Source organism: Ceratotherium simum, chromosome 9 (genome assembly GCF_057802395.1).
Source record: "Ceratotherium simum simum isolate JZ-2026a chromosome 9, ASM5780239v1, whole genome shotgun sequence".
NCBI classification, from domain to species: Eukaryota; Metazoa; Chordata; class Mammalia; order Perissodactyla; family Rhinocerotidae; genus Ceratotherium; species Ceratotherium simum.
Window position 1 is genome coordinate 51,422,371 of NC_141908.1, and position 18,817 is coordinate 51,441,187.

Here is an 18,817-nt window from a genome sequence, read left to right on the forward strand (position 1 = left end):
TTCACAGCCCCAGTATTTCAGCATTGGCATTGTGATATATTCTAAATGGAAAAAGCTATACAGTTAGGTGTATATCAGAGCAAATGGAGCTCCAGTTAGAGCTCTAGCTGTTCAATGGCTGGGAGAACCAAGTTGTTTCGAACATGACATAGCATCCAAGGTGGTGGTGTCATGGCTGAATCTTGGGCATAAGTCTAGGGTAAAAAGCCATCAGTTTTGCCTTGTTTGATGATTTAGTGATGGGATTCCCACTGAGATTTTTTTTTTCAAGCTACATTGAGGCAAGAATGGAGTTATTGCTTTCCTGCTACTATCTTGCTTATTGCTAGGCAACTAGGGACCTCACTGTTTGGGAGAAATGCCTGAGACTTTTTTTTTTTTTTGACTCACTAAAAAGTGCTGGGAAATTATTTACTTAGAGATCTGGTTTACAGATTCTGGGGGCTTCTAGTGCTACCAAAGAATTGGAAAGTTGCCCCAAAGGCAAGAAGAAAAGAACACCCATGTTCAATATTTCTTTTGAAGTAGAGGATTACAAGTAAGAACATTCTTTTAACCAATTTATTCAGTCTTACTGCCCCCAAAAGGTAATAATGTGCTTGTACTTAGTGTACTATATTTTTTAAATCCTTTTCATATATAAGAAACAGATTTTAGAAAAAGATCCTACAATCCTAACCAGAATTCCAACTGGAAGACTTTGAATAGTCATTGCATTGTAATGCTTTTCTCAATAGGTTGATGCTCTCAGACCTTTTGTTGGACTTTAGATGTACAGATTCTCTTTCTGCCTGCCATGTTCACAATTTCCCAACTTCTTAAAGTTCAAATAGATTTCAGGTATTTAAGTTTTCACTATGTAGCTTCTAGCCACTGATAGTTTCAACACAGCCAATCAGAAATCTTTTACAAACTTTTCTAAAATTACAGTATTTTGTGTTGTTAGTTTCATAGCAGGAATCTCAGTTTTTGCTTCTTAATATTCCATTACCAGTTCCCAGTCAGAGTATGGAACAGCTTGCATTCAGGTAAGCTTTCAGAAAGGTCTGTTTCACTTTGTGAGGTCATTTATTCAGGTCTCTGGTAACGTATTATCCTGCCTCTCTTTTTAATGTACTTGATTTGGTCAGAAAGCTGTGGGGCAGTGATTGTGTAGGGTGTAGAACACACCTATGTGGTGCTGAGCATGCAGAGACCTGACTCTGTGACTCTGGAAATCAGGTATACCACCGCTAAGGCTTTGATGGCAAGTAATTTTATCTTTTGTGAATTTTTGTACTAGAATTTTTTTTTAAACTTTTTTTTCTGAACAAAGCAATGGAAATGCTTTGGAACAAAATCTCTTATACTTAAGGGTGGCCTGGTATACAAGAAAAAGAACACTGGGCTCAAAAGACCCAGGTTCTATTCTTGATACTTTCATTACCAGTAATGTCACCTAGGACAAGAATTAGTATTCTCATCTGTTAAGTGAGGAAAATATTTGCTTTCTGTGATGATTACATGAGATATTGTGTATGTGAAGACTTTTAAAATTATAAAGTACCACACAAATAAGAGCTTTTATTTCTTTTTGATTTTTTTTAAAACAAGAATGGAGAGACCATTTTGTGTAACCATCTGGGCACTGTAACAAGAGCTCATATTCTAAGAATTAAGTGGCTTGGTGTTGAAGAAAATTTCTTTTTAAATCTAAGATATCACATCGCAATTTGAACCCTCAAATGTTTAGGAGTAGCAGTGCACTGAGGGAAAAATACTAATTGCCCTTAATCAATGATACTTTCCTAGGAATGTTTTCTCTTATTACTTTCTATGGTAAAATTACAAATTATGCTAGTGGAAAAAAATGACCCACTCTGAATTTCCAGCCTAAACTCAGCTGTTGCTCTTATGTTAGCTACATATAGAACATGGATTGTGATATCTGCAGTCTTAGGAAAGAGGAGGTGGAACCCCTCCTTCAAATCAATGAGAAAACAAACTTGGTTCAAGACTACCCAGCTACTTAGTAGCAAAACTGGAATCAGTCACTTCCACAAAAATATGAGGAACAACAGTTATTTAAGTGTTACAACTTATGTAGTACCCTTCCTTCTTCCCTAGGATCAGTCCCCTTGGAAATAATATGTGCTCATTGTAGGAAGATGATCACTAGAAGGAGGAGCTTCGGTCCTTGGGGACCTATGTGTGGCCTGTGTGTGGCTGTCAGGCTTAGAGGAAGCTCTGAGATTAGTTATGCAGGAATAGCTTTTATCTAACTCACATCTGGATTGCCAGATCTCTGCTGATTCATTGTATCCAAAATTTGATTTCTGGAAGTAAGTCAAAACCTGACTTGTTAATGAATACCAATTGAGCAAGAAACTTGGTAAAATGACTAAGCCCTTCCAAATGGGCCTCATTTCCAATAATGTTTGATACAATCATGAATTTGTCAGTACTTTGAGGGTCATTAGATGGATTTGGAGGAAGCTTCATCTTCCAAAGGCAAAAGAAATGGCCTAAGCCCTCCTGAAACTCAGTAGCTACTTGAGTAGAATTTGTATCAATTGAGAAAAGGACTTTTGTATTTTGTGTTGCAAATCAGATAAGGAGTACAGTGTGATTCATAGAAGACTGCCCCTGGGTTTTCCTGCTCCTCATCTTAGGTGAGTCCTTCATCTCTAGACCTTCATCCTCTCTTGTAAAATGAATGCTGCAGTAATATCAGTGTTATAAGAGAATAACTCGAATAATACATCCACATAGATCAAAAGCCCTAAAAGGCTAATTCAATATGAAGATGTCGCACTTTAGTTGATATCAACTGAGAGGAAACAATTGACTACAAAAATCCTAATGTTTTGTTGGTAGATAAACCCCTTTAAAACATGGTGGTCCTGAGATTTGTATTTCTAGTTCAAAGTGTCTTGGACTTAGAGTCAAGTTGTGTTGCAACTCAGATAACCATACCTTTGAGAAAGTATGGCTTCACTGCTGTAAGCTTATTTCCTCATCTACGACTTCACAAGGCTATTATTGAATTAAGCCAGAATATATGTGAAAATGAAGCACTATACAAATATGAGGCATTGCTTTTATGGGAGGTGATGAGTAAATAACCTTCAACAGGTTGAAAAACTGCTCTTCAGTAGCTCCTACAAGTTTATCGGCTCTCTCTCTTCACTGTTAGAGGTTAAAAACAAGCTCTTACAAATTCAGAGATCTCTGCTGACACTTCTGCTTTTACCACACAAGGCTTTCTGGCTTGACCAGTTAGGATTCCCTTCTAATCTTATCTTAGCTTTGTTTTTGCTTCCTCTACTGGGATAGACCAGAAAACCCAGTATAAAATAAGTTTCAAAGAAATAGAATTGGGAAGATCTACCCAAAGATCTTGCACCGACACTTAGACTTAATGTGTGTCTCTTGTTTTCAAAGTTTATTGTTTCCTCTGCCTTATAAAGAACTATCCTTTGTACATTCTGACCATGTAGTATTAATAACTGGTAGCATTTATTGAGCTTTTGCTAAATGCTTATATATACAGTCATGTGCTGCATAATGATGTTTTGGTCAACAATGGACCACATATACAATAGTGATTCAGTAAGATTAGTACCACATAGCCTGCTTGTGTACAGTAGGCTATACCATCTAGGTTTGTGTAAGTACACTCTATGATGTTCGCACAATGACGAAATTGCCTAACGACACATTTCTCAGAATGTATCTCCATTGTTAAGCGACACATGACTGTATATGCATACACATAGTCTCATCTATCCTAGCTCCCCTATAGTGTAGGAACTATTCTGATTACTAATTTACAAAAACAAATTTGAACCAATTTCTGTGGGCCTGATTTGTAGGCAATTTCCATGGCGTAAATGTTCCCACCATGGCCAACGGCAAACTACCAATGTGATGTCACTGAACATGGAGTTGGGAAGATACACATATAATGGGTTCTTACTGAACTAGTGCAAACCAGATCCAGCATATCACTGGGCTTGGGGACATTAAGTGACTCACAATCTAGGAACTAAACCCAGGCAGTCTAATTTTAGAGCTGTGTTCTTAAGCACTATACTACACTGCCTCTATGATTTTAGTCAACCAACAGGTCAGTTGTTTGTTTGGATAAGCCTACATACAGTGCCACATGCTTAAACCACCATAAAGCAACTCTAAAAAGCAGAGGAATTAGGATTAATCTTCTGGCTTCTAGGAACCTACACAGTGATTGTAGAACTTCCCATTATTCTTCTGGTTGACTCAAACTGCTGGAAGAAACAGGTTAGATACGGGAATGTAAGTTTCCACTGGCTGAAGAAGATGGCAGTAGCCATACTTACCTACAACTGAGCAGGACTCCCTTGTGGCATCTCTATTAGCAAGGACTCTGCCTGAAACCCACTTAGAAATCACTACCTTTTTCCTTCCTAGGCCCTCCCCTAACATTTGCAGGCCCTGAAGCAATAGGTCAAAATATTTCAATGTTATAAAATCAAGCTAACAAGCTATTAAATTATGTTTACAACATGCAAGTACAGCTTGGATTTTAGAATTTTCAGACGTCTCAGAATTCCATGTCAGAAGGTGGCAGCCAGGGGAGAACCAGCCCCCAGCCCCACTCCTCTCCTCTTCTAGCAGCTCCATCTGTTCTATGACAGGCCTCAAAGGAACACTTGTGGATTCTTCGGCTTAGGTGCCTAAGTTCTGTTCCCCTGCAAATAGTCATCTCTTGGCCACCCCTTAGATTTTGGGGTGTGTTTTGGGGAAGATGGACCTGGTTGAAGAGGCTCACGCAGGCCCTGGAAGCTGAGCTGTTTAGGCAGGAAATTTGAGTCCCGGGTAACTTGAACATGATCTGGAATGGAACGAAATGGGCTCCAGGTGGGCATTTCCTGTTGGCCCTGCAGATTCTGTGCCCCTTAGAGAAGGGCACAGCTACAGGAGGACCTGGGCATAAAATTCTTGATTTAAGAGGCCCTCTGAAATGAGGCAGCTAAGGATAGTGTTGGGCCTTTTCTCCTAAAGTCAACTGAGTAGTTTTTTTTTTAATTTGTTTTTATTGAGGTATAATTAATGTATACTATTGTGTAAGTTTAAGGTGTACAACATTAATTTGATACATTTATATATTGCAATATATAAGTAGCATGTAGCATGATAGAGGTGTAGCATTATAATAATTTTCCATTGTGTATATATACCACAACTTCTTTATCCATTCTTCTGTTGATGGACACTTCCATATCTTGGCTATTGTGAATAATGCTGCAATAAACGTAGGAGTGCATATATCTTTTCCATATCCTGTTTTCATTTCCTTTGGATATATAGCCAAAAGTGGAATTGCTGGATCATGATAGTTCTACTTTTAATTTTTTGAGGAACCTCCGTACTGTTTCCCATAATGGCTACACCAATTTACATTCCCACCAACACTGTACAAGAGTTCCCTTATTCTCGCATCCTCACCAACACTTACCTCTTGTCTTCTTGATAGCCATTCAAACAGGTATGAGGTGGCATCTCTTTGTGGGTTTGATTTGCATTTCCCTGATGATTAGTGATGTTGAGCACTTTTTCATGTACCTGTTCGCCATCCTGATGTTTTTGGAAAAATGTCTATTTAGTTCCTAAATGTCTATTTAGTTCCTAGCCCATTTTTTATTGGATTATTTTTATTGGATTATTTGGATTTTTGTTATTGAGTTGTAGGAGTTCTTTATACATTTTGGATTTTAACCCCTTATCTGACATATGGTTTGCCAATATTGTCTCCCATTCCATAGGTTGCCTTTTCAGTTTTTCGATTGTTTCTTTTGTTCTGCAGAAGCTATTTAGTTCCATGTAGTCCCACTTGTTGATTGTTGCTTTTGTTGCTTGTGCTTTTGCTGTCATATCCAAAATATCATTGCACAGACCAGTATCAAGGAGCTTTTCCCCTCTATTTTCTTCTAGGAGTTATGCTGTATCAGGTCTTATGTTTAAGTTTTTAATCCATTTCAAGTTAATTTTTGTGAATAGTGTAAGTTGGGGTCCAATTTTCATTTTTCTGCATGTGGTTGTCCAGTTTTCCCAACACCATTTGTTGAAGAGATTATTCTTTCCACATTGAGTGTTGTTGGCTCCCTTGTCAAATATTAGTTGACTGTATCTGCAGGGGTTTATTTCTGAGCTCTTTATTCTGTTCCATTGGTCTGTGTGTCTGTTTTTATGGCAGTACCATACTGTTCTAATTACTATAGCTTTGTAGTATACTTTGAAATCAGGAAGGGTGATGCCTCTGGCATTTTTCTTTCTCGGGATTGCTTTAGCTATTCGGGGTCTTTTGTGGTCCCATATGAATTTTAGGATTGTTTTTTCTATTTCTGTGGAAAATGCCATGGGAATTTTAATAGGGATTGTGTTGAATCTATAGATGGCTTTGGGTAGTATGGACATTTTAACAATATTAATTCTTCTGATCCACAAACATGGGATATCTTTACATTTGTTTGTGACTTCTTAAATTTCTTTCATCGAGGTCTTGTAGTTTTCATTGTACAGATCTTTTTCACTTCCTCGGTTAAATTTATTCCTAAGTATTTTATTGTTTTTGATGCTATCATAAATGAGATCGTTTTCTTTCTTTCTCAGATGTTTCGTAGTTAGTGTATAGAAACGCAACTGATTCTATGTGTTGATTTTATATCCTATAGAACTTTGAGCATGTATGTCCCTTAAGCTGAAGTGAGTATTTTGTAGGCAGCATATAATTGGCTCTTTTTGTTTGTTTTTATACATGCAGCTACTCTGTGCCTTTTGATTTGGTGAATTCAATCTATTTATGTTTAGAGTTATTATTGATATGTAAGGACTTACTAATACCATCTTATTAATTGCTTTCTGGTTGTTTTGCATTTCCATTGTTTCTCTTTCCCTCTTTTTCTGCCTACTTATGTAAATTGGTGATTTTCCATGGTGGTATATTCTGTTTCTCTTTTCTTTATCTTTTGCGAATCTACTCTAGGTTTTTGCTTTGTAGTTACCATGAGGCTTACATAAAACATCTCATAGATAAATCAGTCCATTTTAAGCTGATAGCAGCCTAACTCCAATCATCAACAAAAGCTTCATCCATTTGCTTCCCCCTTTTATATTTTTGATGTCATTGTTTACCTCTTTTTATATTGTGTCTTCATTAACAAATTATAGTAGCTGTAATTATTTTTAATATCTTCTCCTTTAACCTTTATACTATAGTCAAGTGATTAACAAACCATCCTATTACAGAATTAGAGTTTTCTGACTGTATATTTACCTTTACCAGTGTATTATATACTTGCTTATGTTTTCATGTCACTGATTAGCATCTTTTCACTTCAGCTTGAAGAACTGCTTTCAGCACTTCTTGCAAGGCAGGTCTGGTGGTGATGAACTCCCTCAGCTTTTGTTTAGGAAAGTATTTATTTCTCCTTCATATCTGAAAGATAACTTTGCTGGATAAAGTATTCTTGGCTGGCAGTTTTTTTCTTTCAATACTGAATATGTCATTCCACTCTCTCCTGAACTATAGGGTTTCTGCTGAGAAATCTGCTGTTGGCTTAATGAGGGTTCCTTTGTAGGTTACAATCTTTTTTTCCCTAGCTGCTTTTATGATTCTCTCTTTATCCGTGATTTTTAACAGTTTGATTATAATGTGTCTTAGAGAAGGTCTTTCTGCATTGAGATCATAGGGTGACCTGTTAGCTTCACGAACTTGGATGTCCAAATCTCTCCCCACGTTTGGGAAGTTCTCAACTATTATTTCTGAAATAAATTTTCTGCCCCCTTCTCCCTCTTTTTTCCTTCTGGAACCATGATTATTCTAATATTTGTTCTTTCGGTGGAATCCCATAGATCACGTAGGCTTTCTTCACTCTTTTTCATTCATTTTTCTTTTTTCTGCTGTGTTGTTTCAAAATTCCTGTCCTCTACTTCACTTATTCTGTCTTCCATTTGCTTTATTCTGCTGCAGAAGCTCTCTGTTGCATTTTCCATTTCATTCATTGAATTCTTCAGCTCCAGAATTTCTGTTTGGTTCTTTTTATGATTTCTATCCCTTGGGTAAATATCTCATTTTGTTCATGTATTTTTTGTCCTGATTTATTGAATTCTTTGTGAGTTTTCTTGTAGCTCATTGAATGTCTTCAAAACAGCTATTTTGATTATCAGCTAGATTGCAAAATTCCATACCTTTGAGCTCAGTTATTGGCAAATTATTTTTTAGTGATATATTTCCTTGACTTGCACATTCCTTGTAGAAAGTGTTGCTGCTTTCACATTTGAAGTAGCTGACATCTCCTTAAATCTTTACTAGTTGCCCTCAGACGGGGTATGCTGTTGGTTGGTGCTGTTATCTGGGGTTTTCTCTGCCTTTGTATACGTATACCTGGTGCACTCTTCTTGCTCCCTCTTGTGGCAGAATTCTTAAGCTTTTTTGTCTTTGGTTCTTACCAATCATCAGACTGGCTACTGGAAGGCCCTCTTTTGTTTTCCAGAATGTGGTGCTATAGCTCAAGTTTGTGTTTCTCCTTTGCTCACCTATCCTGGTCTATTTTTGTGATAATGTTTACTGGACTTGCTCTTGCAGCCGCACTCTGAGCGCGCACAAGGAGCTGGCCACTTAGTGAGGGGAGGTGTGGGTTTAGCATTCGGGGCATTGGGGGTGCCTGTGGACCTGGTGGGGTAATCTTTGTGTGAGGCACTCCCAGAAGCTCATGGGCAGACTTCCTGCTAAAGTCCTGAGCACCATCAGCAGGAATTGCATTCCTTTAATATTCTTATCTGCCTCTTTCCCACTCTCCCCCTAAGTCATGGAAGTCCCATCTCAGTACTCTGGGTGCCACTGGAGAGAGACAGGTTTCTCCAGCTGCGTAATGGCTACCTCACCACTCTCCTTTTCCCCCATGGAAGCAATTGCCACTGCTGGATAATTCAGCCCTGTGCAGTGTTGCCTTGGAGGTGGGGGGACAGCCCTAAGAAAGTTGCTCTTACCATCTGTACTGCAACCAATCTTGAATTTTTTTTTTCTGCTCTGATGGTGTGCTAGAATTTCCCCTTGGGAAATCTGGATTTCTGCAAATTCTTTCTTATCCATGTGTATCTGCCCAGGTCTGCACTCTCCAGGCTTTTTCCCAACCACGGCAAGATAGTTTGGGGCAGCTTCACTGGTTCCACAGCCTATACCAACGTCTGTCTGCCTATTATTGGATGCATAGGTAGGCAAGACTCCTCCTGGGTCCCTTGGCGTATGATTCTTGTTCCCACAACAGCACTTTTGTTTGTAGATGGCAGTCTAATTTGTTGTTTAAAAAGGAGGAACATTGGGGCTGGCCCAGTGGTGTAGCAGTTAAGTTCCCACGTTCTTCTTCAGTGGGCTGGGGTTTGCCGGTTCCAATCCTGGGCACAGACGTACTCACCGTTCATCAAGCCATGCTGGGGGGGGGGGGGGTCCCACATAGAAGAACTGGAAGGACCTATAATTAGGATATGCAGCTATGTACTGGGGCTTTGGGGAGAAAAAAAAGAAACAAAGGAAAGATTGGCAACAGATGTTGGCTCAGAGCCAATCTTCCTCAAAAAAAAAAGGAAGAACATCTTATAGTGCCATGATGCTGACCAACTGAGTAGTTTTTAAGATAGCTCTATTGTCCCTAATCTTTCAATGCAAATAAAATAGGTTATCACTGAATACTATTTTATGACACTTAAGAGTATTCACTGATAGGAATTGCTGTTTAGTATTGATAGGTTCATCACAAAACTGCATGTTAGGAAGCAGAGAAAAGAGCTGATATTTCAATAACTGCTTGTAAACAATACTTTCTGTGAATGGCTAGTAGTACAGCACATTTTGTAACTATAGGACAATCCCAGGAGCCACTGCAACACTAGTTCTTTTCAAGGAAATTAACTGGAACAAAGGCTGGGAATGAGTTTTTGCTCTGTTTGCTTGAAGTGGTATTAGTGAGATTGGATCAAGATGGCAGACAGAACAGAAGCATCTACTAGCTCTCTCAACCCTAAATCCTGTAAGGTGCTAAAGCAGAAGAAAAATAAGAAAATATGCTACAGCACTGAAAAATGAGAGGGCTAGCAATGGAATAAAAATTTTGAGGAATGCCAGAAAGATAGAAAGTAGATGAGATCAAAGCTATAGACAAATAAAACGAAATCACAACACAAAACAGGTAACCATCCCATCCCTCAACAATGGGCCAGGTGGCAGGCAGAAGGGGTGGGTGTCTATACCCAGCCCGTAACACAACAGTAAGTGAAGCCACTGGAGCTAGAGAAGAAGGGCAGTGTCCCCCAGGTACTTGCTTACCCAGAATCAAAATATTGGCATATCCTCACCTGGCAGCACAGCCCACCCCTCCCATCACAGGCTTTGATAAACAGAACTTCCACAAAAATAGGCTCTCAAATACAAAAATGAGCAACTAAATAAGCAACTAAACAAATTACAACTATGAATCACCAAACTATTACAAGAGCGCCAATAATATGAAAAGCCAAAACAAAAAACTTCAAAAATGAAAAATCCACAGAAGGCAATAAGTAAAGTTTATTTAATATCCCAAGGGCATAGTAGAGGATACAGAACCATAAAATTAAAAAAACAAACAAACAAACACAGGCTGAGTAGTAGAGGGATAGAGTTGAAGAGCAAAGCTGTGAGCAGGATGATCACAAGGTGAGTCTCCCATTACTCAACCTAGAAGTATAGATGGAGAAAGTATCAGGGAAAGCTAAAAGATACAGAGATAGGTCCAAAAATTCCAATATCTAATTCAACAAAAAGGAGATAAAAGAGGGAATGTAGAGAGACAAACAGAGTAGAGTAGATTTCTCTGGTCTGAAGAGTGTTAGGATTAAAGGGTTCAATCACATTCAGCATAGAACCAGATGAATTTTTAAAAGGCAAAGTTTCAAAATACTAATGATATAGGACAATCCTAAAAGCTGTCAGAGGCCAGAAAACAAGTTACATACAAGTTAACACTATTGGCATCAGGCCTCTCTTTGATGATAATGTACGAAGACAAAGCAAGAACCAAGAATTCTAGACTTCCAGTTTCCATTCCTGCATGTAAAAAGCTTAGAAGTTGCCACTCTGCCCTGACAGCAAGAAGCTGAACGAACTGAAAATAACTCTTCCTAAATCCATAAGGGAAGTAAGGTCACAGGGCAAATTCTAGGGCAAAATAAGAGAGACCGACAGGCAAATACAGAGAATCACAACACACTGGAGCAGTAACCTCGTGGGAACCAATGCCAGGGGAGGAAAACCTGAAATGTAATTGATAAATTGCTGGAGATTCAGTGTAGACAACTCAGTTAAAAACTCCAGGGGGACTCTATCATGTGGGCAGGGGAGGAGGACACTTTTATTTATGAGTTTTACTTGCTGGGTCTCTACCAGTTTCTCACAGTGACTATCTGTGAGTAATCCCCTCGTGGTTCTGGCAGGAGGAGGGGAAAAGCAACCATTTTGAAATATGCCAGAGCATTCTGTTTTACTTAATAAGGTCTGCCCTCAAAAGAAACTATTTAACCAGAGCCTAACTTGCTGGGGTTTTATCAGAGCCTAACTGACCTGGGGGAAAGGAAATACCCAACTCCAGCCTACTTTAGTCATCCTGTCCCACCTAAGGAGGGTGGGATGGGGGACTAAGAAGCACATGTGTAATTCACACTCCAGAGGCATAGGCTCACTAAAAGACTGAGATCTGATCACCGGAATATAAAATACTTCTCCCTCCACACTTCACCACCACATTACTAAAGGCCTATTTACAGCAATTCCTTTGCCTGGTTCATCATGCCCAGTTATCAGGAAAAAAAATTACAAGACACACTAAAAGTCAAAAAACACAGTTGGAAGAGACAGCGCACACGTCAAAATTATGTTATATGGCATCTACGTCACATGGCAGGGATGTTGGAATTATCAGACTGGGAATTTAAAGCAACTATGATTTAATATGTTAAGGGCTCTAATAGAGACAGCATGCAAGAACAAATGGCCACTGTAAGCAAAGAGATGGAAATTCTAAGAACAAACGAAAAAGAAATGCTAGAGATAAAAATACTGTAACAAATGAAGAATGCCTTTGATGGGCTTATTAGTAGATTGGACATGGCTGAGGAAAGAATCTCTGAGGATATCTTATTAGAAACCTCCCAAACTGATAAGCAAAGAGAAAAAAGACAAAAAACAGAACAGGATATCCAAGAACTGTGGGACAAATACAAAAAGTGTAACGTGTAAAGAGAATACCAGAAGGAGAAGAAATAAACAAAACAAATATTTGAAACAATGACTGAGAATATTTCCCACATTAATTTCAGACACCAAACCACAGATCCAGTAAGCTTAGAGAACATCAAGGAGGGTAAATAGCCCCCGAAAAATAATAGTAAAATAAAGTAAAAATAAATAAATAAAAACCTACACCTAGGCATATAGTTTTAAAACTACAGAAAACCAAAGATAAAGAAAATTCCTGAAACAAGAGGAAATAAACACCTCACCTATAGATGAGCAAAGATAAGAGTAACATCCAACTTCTCAGAAACTATGAAAGCAAAAAGAGAGAGGACTGAAATATTTAAAGTATTGAGAGAAAAAAACCCACCAACCTAGAATTCTGTATCCTGTGAAATTATCCTTCAAAAGTGAAGGAGAAATAAAGATTTTCTCAAACAAAAATTGAGGGAATTTGTTGCCAGTAGCCCTGCCTTGCAAAAAAAATGTTAAAAGAAGTTCTTTAGAGAGAAAAAAATGATAGGGACAGAAACTGTGATTTACATAAAGAAAGGAAGAGCATCAGAGAAAGAATAAGTGAAAGTAAAATAAAACCTTTATTTTTCTTATTCTTGATCTATTGGATAAGTTCAAAATAACAACATTGTATTCAATTAATGTATGTATGCTTTATGTATGCATGTGTGTGTGTGTGTATGCATATGTGTGCTTATGCAAGAGTGAAATGAATGACAGCAATGATACAAGGGATGAGAGGGAGAAATTAGGATTATTTGGTTATTATAAGGTACTCTCACTACCCATGAAGTGACATATTACTTGAAAGAGGACCTAGATTAGTTGTAAATTTATATTGCAAACTCTAGGGCAACCACTAAAAAAAGTAAAAGAAGAAGTATAACTGATATGCTAAGAAAGGAGAGAAAATGGAATAATATAAAATGCCCAATTAAAGCCAAAAAGGCAGGAAAAGAGTAGAAGATAAAAATAGGAACAAAGAAAAAGGGCAAGAAATAGAAAACAGTAACAAATATGGTAGATATTAATCCAAGTATATCAATAATCACTTTGAGTGTCACTGGTCTAAATAAACCAATTAAAAGACAGAGATTGTCAGAGTAGATCAAAAAATAAGACCTAACTATAAGGTGTCTGTAAGAAACCCACTTTAAATATAAAGACATATATATTGGGGCTGGCCTGGTGGTTAAGTTTGCGCACTCCACTTTGGTGGCCTGGGGTTCACAAGTTCAGATTCCAGGCACGGACCTACACACCACTCATTAAGCCATGGTGGGACAGCATCCCACATACAAAATAGAAGAAGACTGGCACAGATGTTAACTCAGGGACAATCTTCCTCAAGCAAAAAGAGGAAAATTGGCAATGGATGTTAGCTCAGGGCCAATCTTCCTCACCAAAAAAAAAAAGATACATAGATTAAAAGTAAATGGGTAGAGGAAAATATTACCACGATAACACTAATCAAAAGAAAGCAAGAGTAGCTATATTAATTTCAGACAAAGGAGACTTCAAAGCAAGAAAAGTTATCAGGGATTAAGAAGGGTATTTCATAATGATAAAGGGGTCAATTCTCTAAAAAGACGTAACAATCCTTCAAGTGTATACACCTAACAAGAGAGCATCAGACTATGTGAGGCAAAAACTGATAGAACTGCAAGGAGAAGTAGATGAATCCACTATCATAGTTGGATACTTCAACACCCTTCTCTCAGCAATGGCATAGAATCAGTAGGGACACAGTTGAATTCAACAGCACCATCAATCAACTGGATATAATCAATATCTATAGACTAATTCACCCAACAACAACAGAATACACATTCTTCTCCAACTCACATGGAACACTCATCAAGATAGACCACATTCTGGCCATAAAACACACATTAACAAAATTTAAAGAATAGAAATCACAACAATGTCTGCCCTCAGACCACAATGTAATTAAACTAGGAATCAATAAGAAAAAGACAACTGGAAAATCCCAAAATATGTGGAGATTAAACAATACACTTCAAATAACACATGGGTCAAAAAAGAAATCTGGAAAATTTTTTAATATTTTGAATTAAATGAAAACACAACTTACCAAAATTTGTGGGATGCAGCAAAAGCAGTGCTCAGAGGGAAATTTATAGCATTGAATGCATTTATTAGAAAGGAAGAAAGATCTAAAATCAGTCATCTAAGTTTCCACCTTAGGAAATTAGAAAAAGAAGAGCAACTTAAATCCAAAGTAAGCATTAGAAAAGAAATAATAAAAATTAGAGCAGAAATCAATGAAACTGAAAACAGGAAATCAACAGAGAAACCAAAAGAAAAATCAATGAAACCAAAAGCTGGTTCTGATTATTGATCAAAAGATCAATAAAGTTGATAAGGCTTTAGCCAGGCTAAGAAAAAAAGGGAGAGATTATTAATTACTAATATCAGAAATGAAAGAGGGAACATCACTTTGGATACCAAGGACATTAAAAGGATTATAAAGGGATACTAGAACAACTCTATGCTCACATATTTGATCACCTAGATGAAATGGACTAATTCTTTGAAAGACACAATTTGTCAAAACTCACAAAAGGAGAAATAAATAATCTGAATAGGTTTAAATCAAAGAAATTGAATCAATAATTAATAACCCTCCAAAACAGAAAGTGCCAGGCCCAGAATTGTTCACTGGTGAATTCTACTACACATTTAAGGAAGAAATTATACTAATTCTCTACAATCTCTTTCAGAGGATAGGAGAAGAAGGAATATTTCCTAACCCATTCTGAGGCCAGCATTACCTTAATACCAAAGGCAGACAAAGACATTACAAGAAAACTATAGACCAAGTATCTCTCATAAACATAGAAGCAAAAATCTTCAATAAAATATTAGGAAATGAAATCCAACAATGCATGAAAAAATTTATACACTACAACCAATTGGGATTTATCGCAGGCATGCAAGACTGACTCAACATTCAAAACTCAATGTAGGGCCGGCCCCGTGGCTTGGTGGTTAAGTGAGCGCGCTCCACTGCTGGCGACCCGGGTTCGGATCCCGGGCTCGCACCGACGCGCTGCTTCTCCGGCCATGCTGAGGCCGCGTCCCACATACAGCAACTAGAAGGATGTGCAGCTATGACACACAACTATCTACTGGGGCTTTGGGGAGAAAAAATAAATAAATAAAATCTTTAAAAAAAAAACTCAATGTAATCTATAATCACATCAATAGGCTAATAAAGAAAAATCACATGATCATATCAATAGATGCAGAAAAAACATTTGACAAAATCTAACACTCATTCATGATAAAAACTCCCACTAAACTAGGAATAGAGGGAAATTTCCTCAATTTAATAAAAAGAAAACTCCACAAAAAAACCCTACAGCTAACATCATACTTAATGGTGAGAAACATGAAGCTTTCCCATCAAGATGGAAGAGGAAGAGCTTTACTACTAAGAGGAAGAAGGCAAGGATGTCCCCTCTCACCACCCCTTTTCAACACTGTACTGGAAGTAGTAGCTAATGCAATAAGACAAGAAAAGTAAACAAAAGGAAGGAAGAAATAAAACTGTGTTTGTTTGCAGATGACATGATTGTCTATGTAGAAAATCTGAAACAAGTGACAAAAAGACAACTGGACCCAATAAGTGATTATAGCAAGGTTGAAGGATACAAAGTTAATGTACAAAAGTCAATTCCTTTCCCATATTCCAGCAATGAACAAGTGGAATTTGAAAATAAAAACAATGCCATTTACATTAGAATCCCCCAAAATGAAATATTTAGGTATAAATCTAACAAAATAGGTACAAGATCTATATGAGGAAAACTATAATACTGATGAACAAGATCGAAGAACTAAATAAACAGATATTCCATTTCCATGGATAAGACGACTCAATATTGTCAAGATGTCAGTTCTTCCCACCTTGATCTATAAATTCAATGCAATCCCAGTCAAAATCCCAGTAAGTTATTTTTTGAATATCATCAAACTGATCCTAAAGTTTATATGGAGAAGCAAAAGAGAAATAGCCAACACAATATTGAAGAACAAAGTTAGAGGACTAACACTACCCAACTTCAAGACTTATACTATAAAGCTACAGTAATCAAGACAGTGTGGTATTGGTGAAAGAACAGACAAACAGACCAATGTAACAGAATAGAGAGCCCAGAAATAGACCCACATAAACACAAAGTCAATTAATCTTTTACAAAGGAGCAAAGGCAATACAATAGAGCAAAGATAGTCTCTTCAACAAATGGTGCTGGAACAACTGAACATCCACATGCAAAAAAATGAATTTAGACACAGACCTTATACCCTTCACAAAAATTAACTTAAAATAGATCACAGAATTAAATGTAAAATACACAACTGTAAAACTCCTAGAAGATAACATAGGAGAATACCTAAGTGACCTTGGGTTTAGTGGTCACTTTTTAGATATAACACCAAAGGCACAATCTGTGAAAGAAATAATTGATAAGCTGGACTTCATTAAAACTAAAAACTTCTGCTCTGTGAAAGACAATGTCAAGAGAATGAGAAGATAAGCCACAGACTGGGAAAAAGTATTTGCAAAAGGCACATCTGATAAAGGATTGTTATCCAAAATAAACAAAGAAGACTTAAAACTCAACAAAAAGAAAACAAACAATCCAATTTAAAAGATAGTCCAAAGACCTCAACAAACACCTCGCCAAAGAAGATATACAGATGGTAAATAAGCATATGAAAAGATGCCCCACATCATGTGTCATCAGGGAAATGAAAATTAAAACAACAAGGAGATACCACTACACACCTATTAGAATGGCCAAAATCTGGAACACTGACAACACCAAATGCTCGTGAAGATGTGGGGTAACAAGAACTCTCATTCATTGCTTGTGGGAATGCAAAAATGCCACTTTGTGGTGGTTTCTTATAAAACTAAACATACTCTTACCATATGATCCAGCAATCATGCTCCTTGGTATTTACTCAAATGAGCTGAAAACTTAACGCCCACACAAAAACTTGCACATGGATGTTGATTCATTAAAACTTGGAAGCAACCAAGATGTCCTTCAGTAGGTGAATGGATAAATGAACTGCGGTATGTCCAGACAATGGAATATTATTTAGCGCGAAGAAGAAATGAGTGCTCAAGCCACGAGAAGACATGGAGGAATATTAATTGCATATTACTAAGCGAACAAAGCCAATCTGAAAAGGCTACATACTATGCGATCCAAATATATGACATTCTGGAAAAGGCAAAACTATGGAAACAAAAACATCAGTGGTTGCCAAGTATCGGGGGGAGAGAATAGATGAATAGGTGGAGCATAGAGGATTTTTAGGGCAGTGAAAATACTCTGTATGATACATCTAATGATGGCTATATGTCATTATACATCTGTCCAAACCCATAGAATGTACAATATCAAGGGTGAACCCTAATGTCAACTATGGACTTTCAGTGATTCTGATGTGTCAATGGAGGTTCATCGAGTGTAACAAATGTACCACTCTGGTGGGGGATGTTAATAATGGGGGAGGCTATGCATGTGTGGGGACAGGGGGGTATATGGGAAATCTCTATACCTCCTCCTAATTTTGCTGTGAATCTAAAACTGGTCTTGAAAAAAATTAAGTATTTTTTAAAATAGTAAAAACAAACAAAGGAATTAAAATGGTACACTACAATGTATCTATTTGACACAAAAGAAAGCAGTAAAGGAGGAAGAAAGGAACAAAAAAAAAAAGAAATGAGACATACAGAAAACAAAACTGAACTATCAAAACTAGCAAGTGAGTTCAGCAAGGTCATAGGACATAAGATCAATATAGAAAAATCAATTGTATTTCTATGTACTAACAGTGAACAATCTGAAAATGAAATTAAGAAAACAATTCCATTCATAAAAACACCATAAGCAACAAAATACTTAGGAATAAATTTAACAAAAGAAGTACCAGACCTGAGCCAGCCAGGTGGCCAGCAGTTAAAGAACATGCGCTCTGCTCCGGCGAACCAACGCGTGCTTGTCAAGCTATGCTGTGGCAGCATCCCATATAAAGCAGAGGAAGATGGGCATGGATGTGACCCCAGGGCCAATCTTCCTCAGCAAAAAAGAGGAGGACTGGCATCAGATGTTAGCTCAGGGCTGATCTTTCTCACCAAAAAAAAAAAAAAAAAGAAGTACCAGAAGTGCATACCAAACTACAAAACATGGCTGAAATTTTAAAATACCTAAATAAGCAGAAAGAGATTCCAAGTTTATGAACTGGAAGACTCAAGATTGTTAAGATAGCAATTCATCCCAAATTGATCTACAGATTCAACAAAATCCCTATCAAAATACCAACTGGCGGGAGTGACGTCAGCATCATGGTGGAGTGAGCTTTCCCGTGAACTCTTCCCCCATAAGATACAACAAAAGGAATAGTCACAGACCAACAAGGGAATCCTAGACAGTGAAAAGCAGGATTGGAAAGATCCACACTGCCACACAT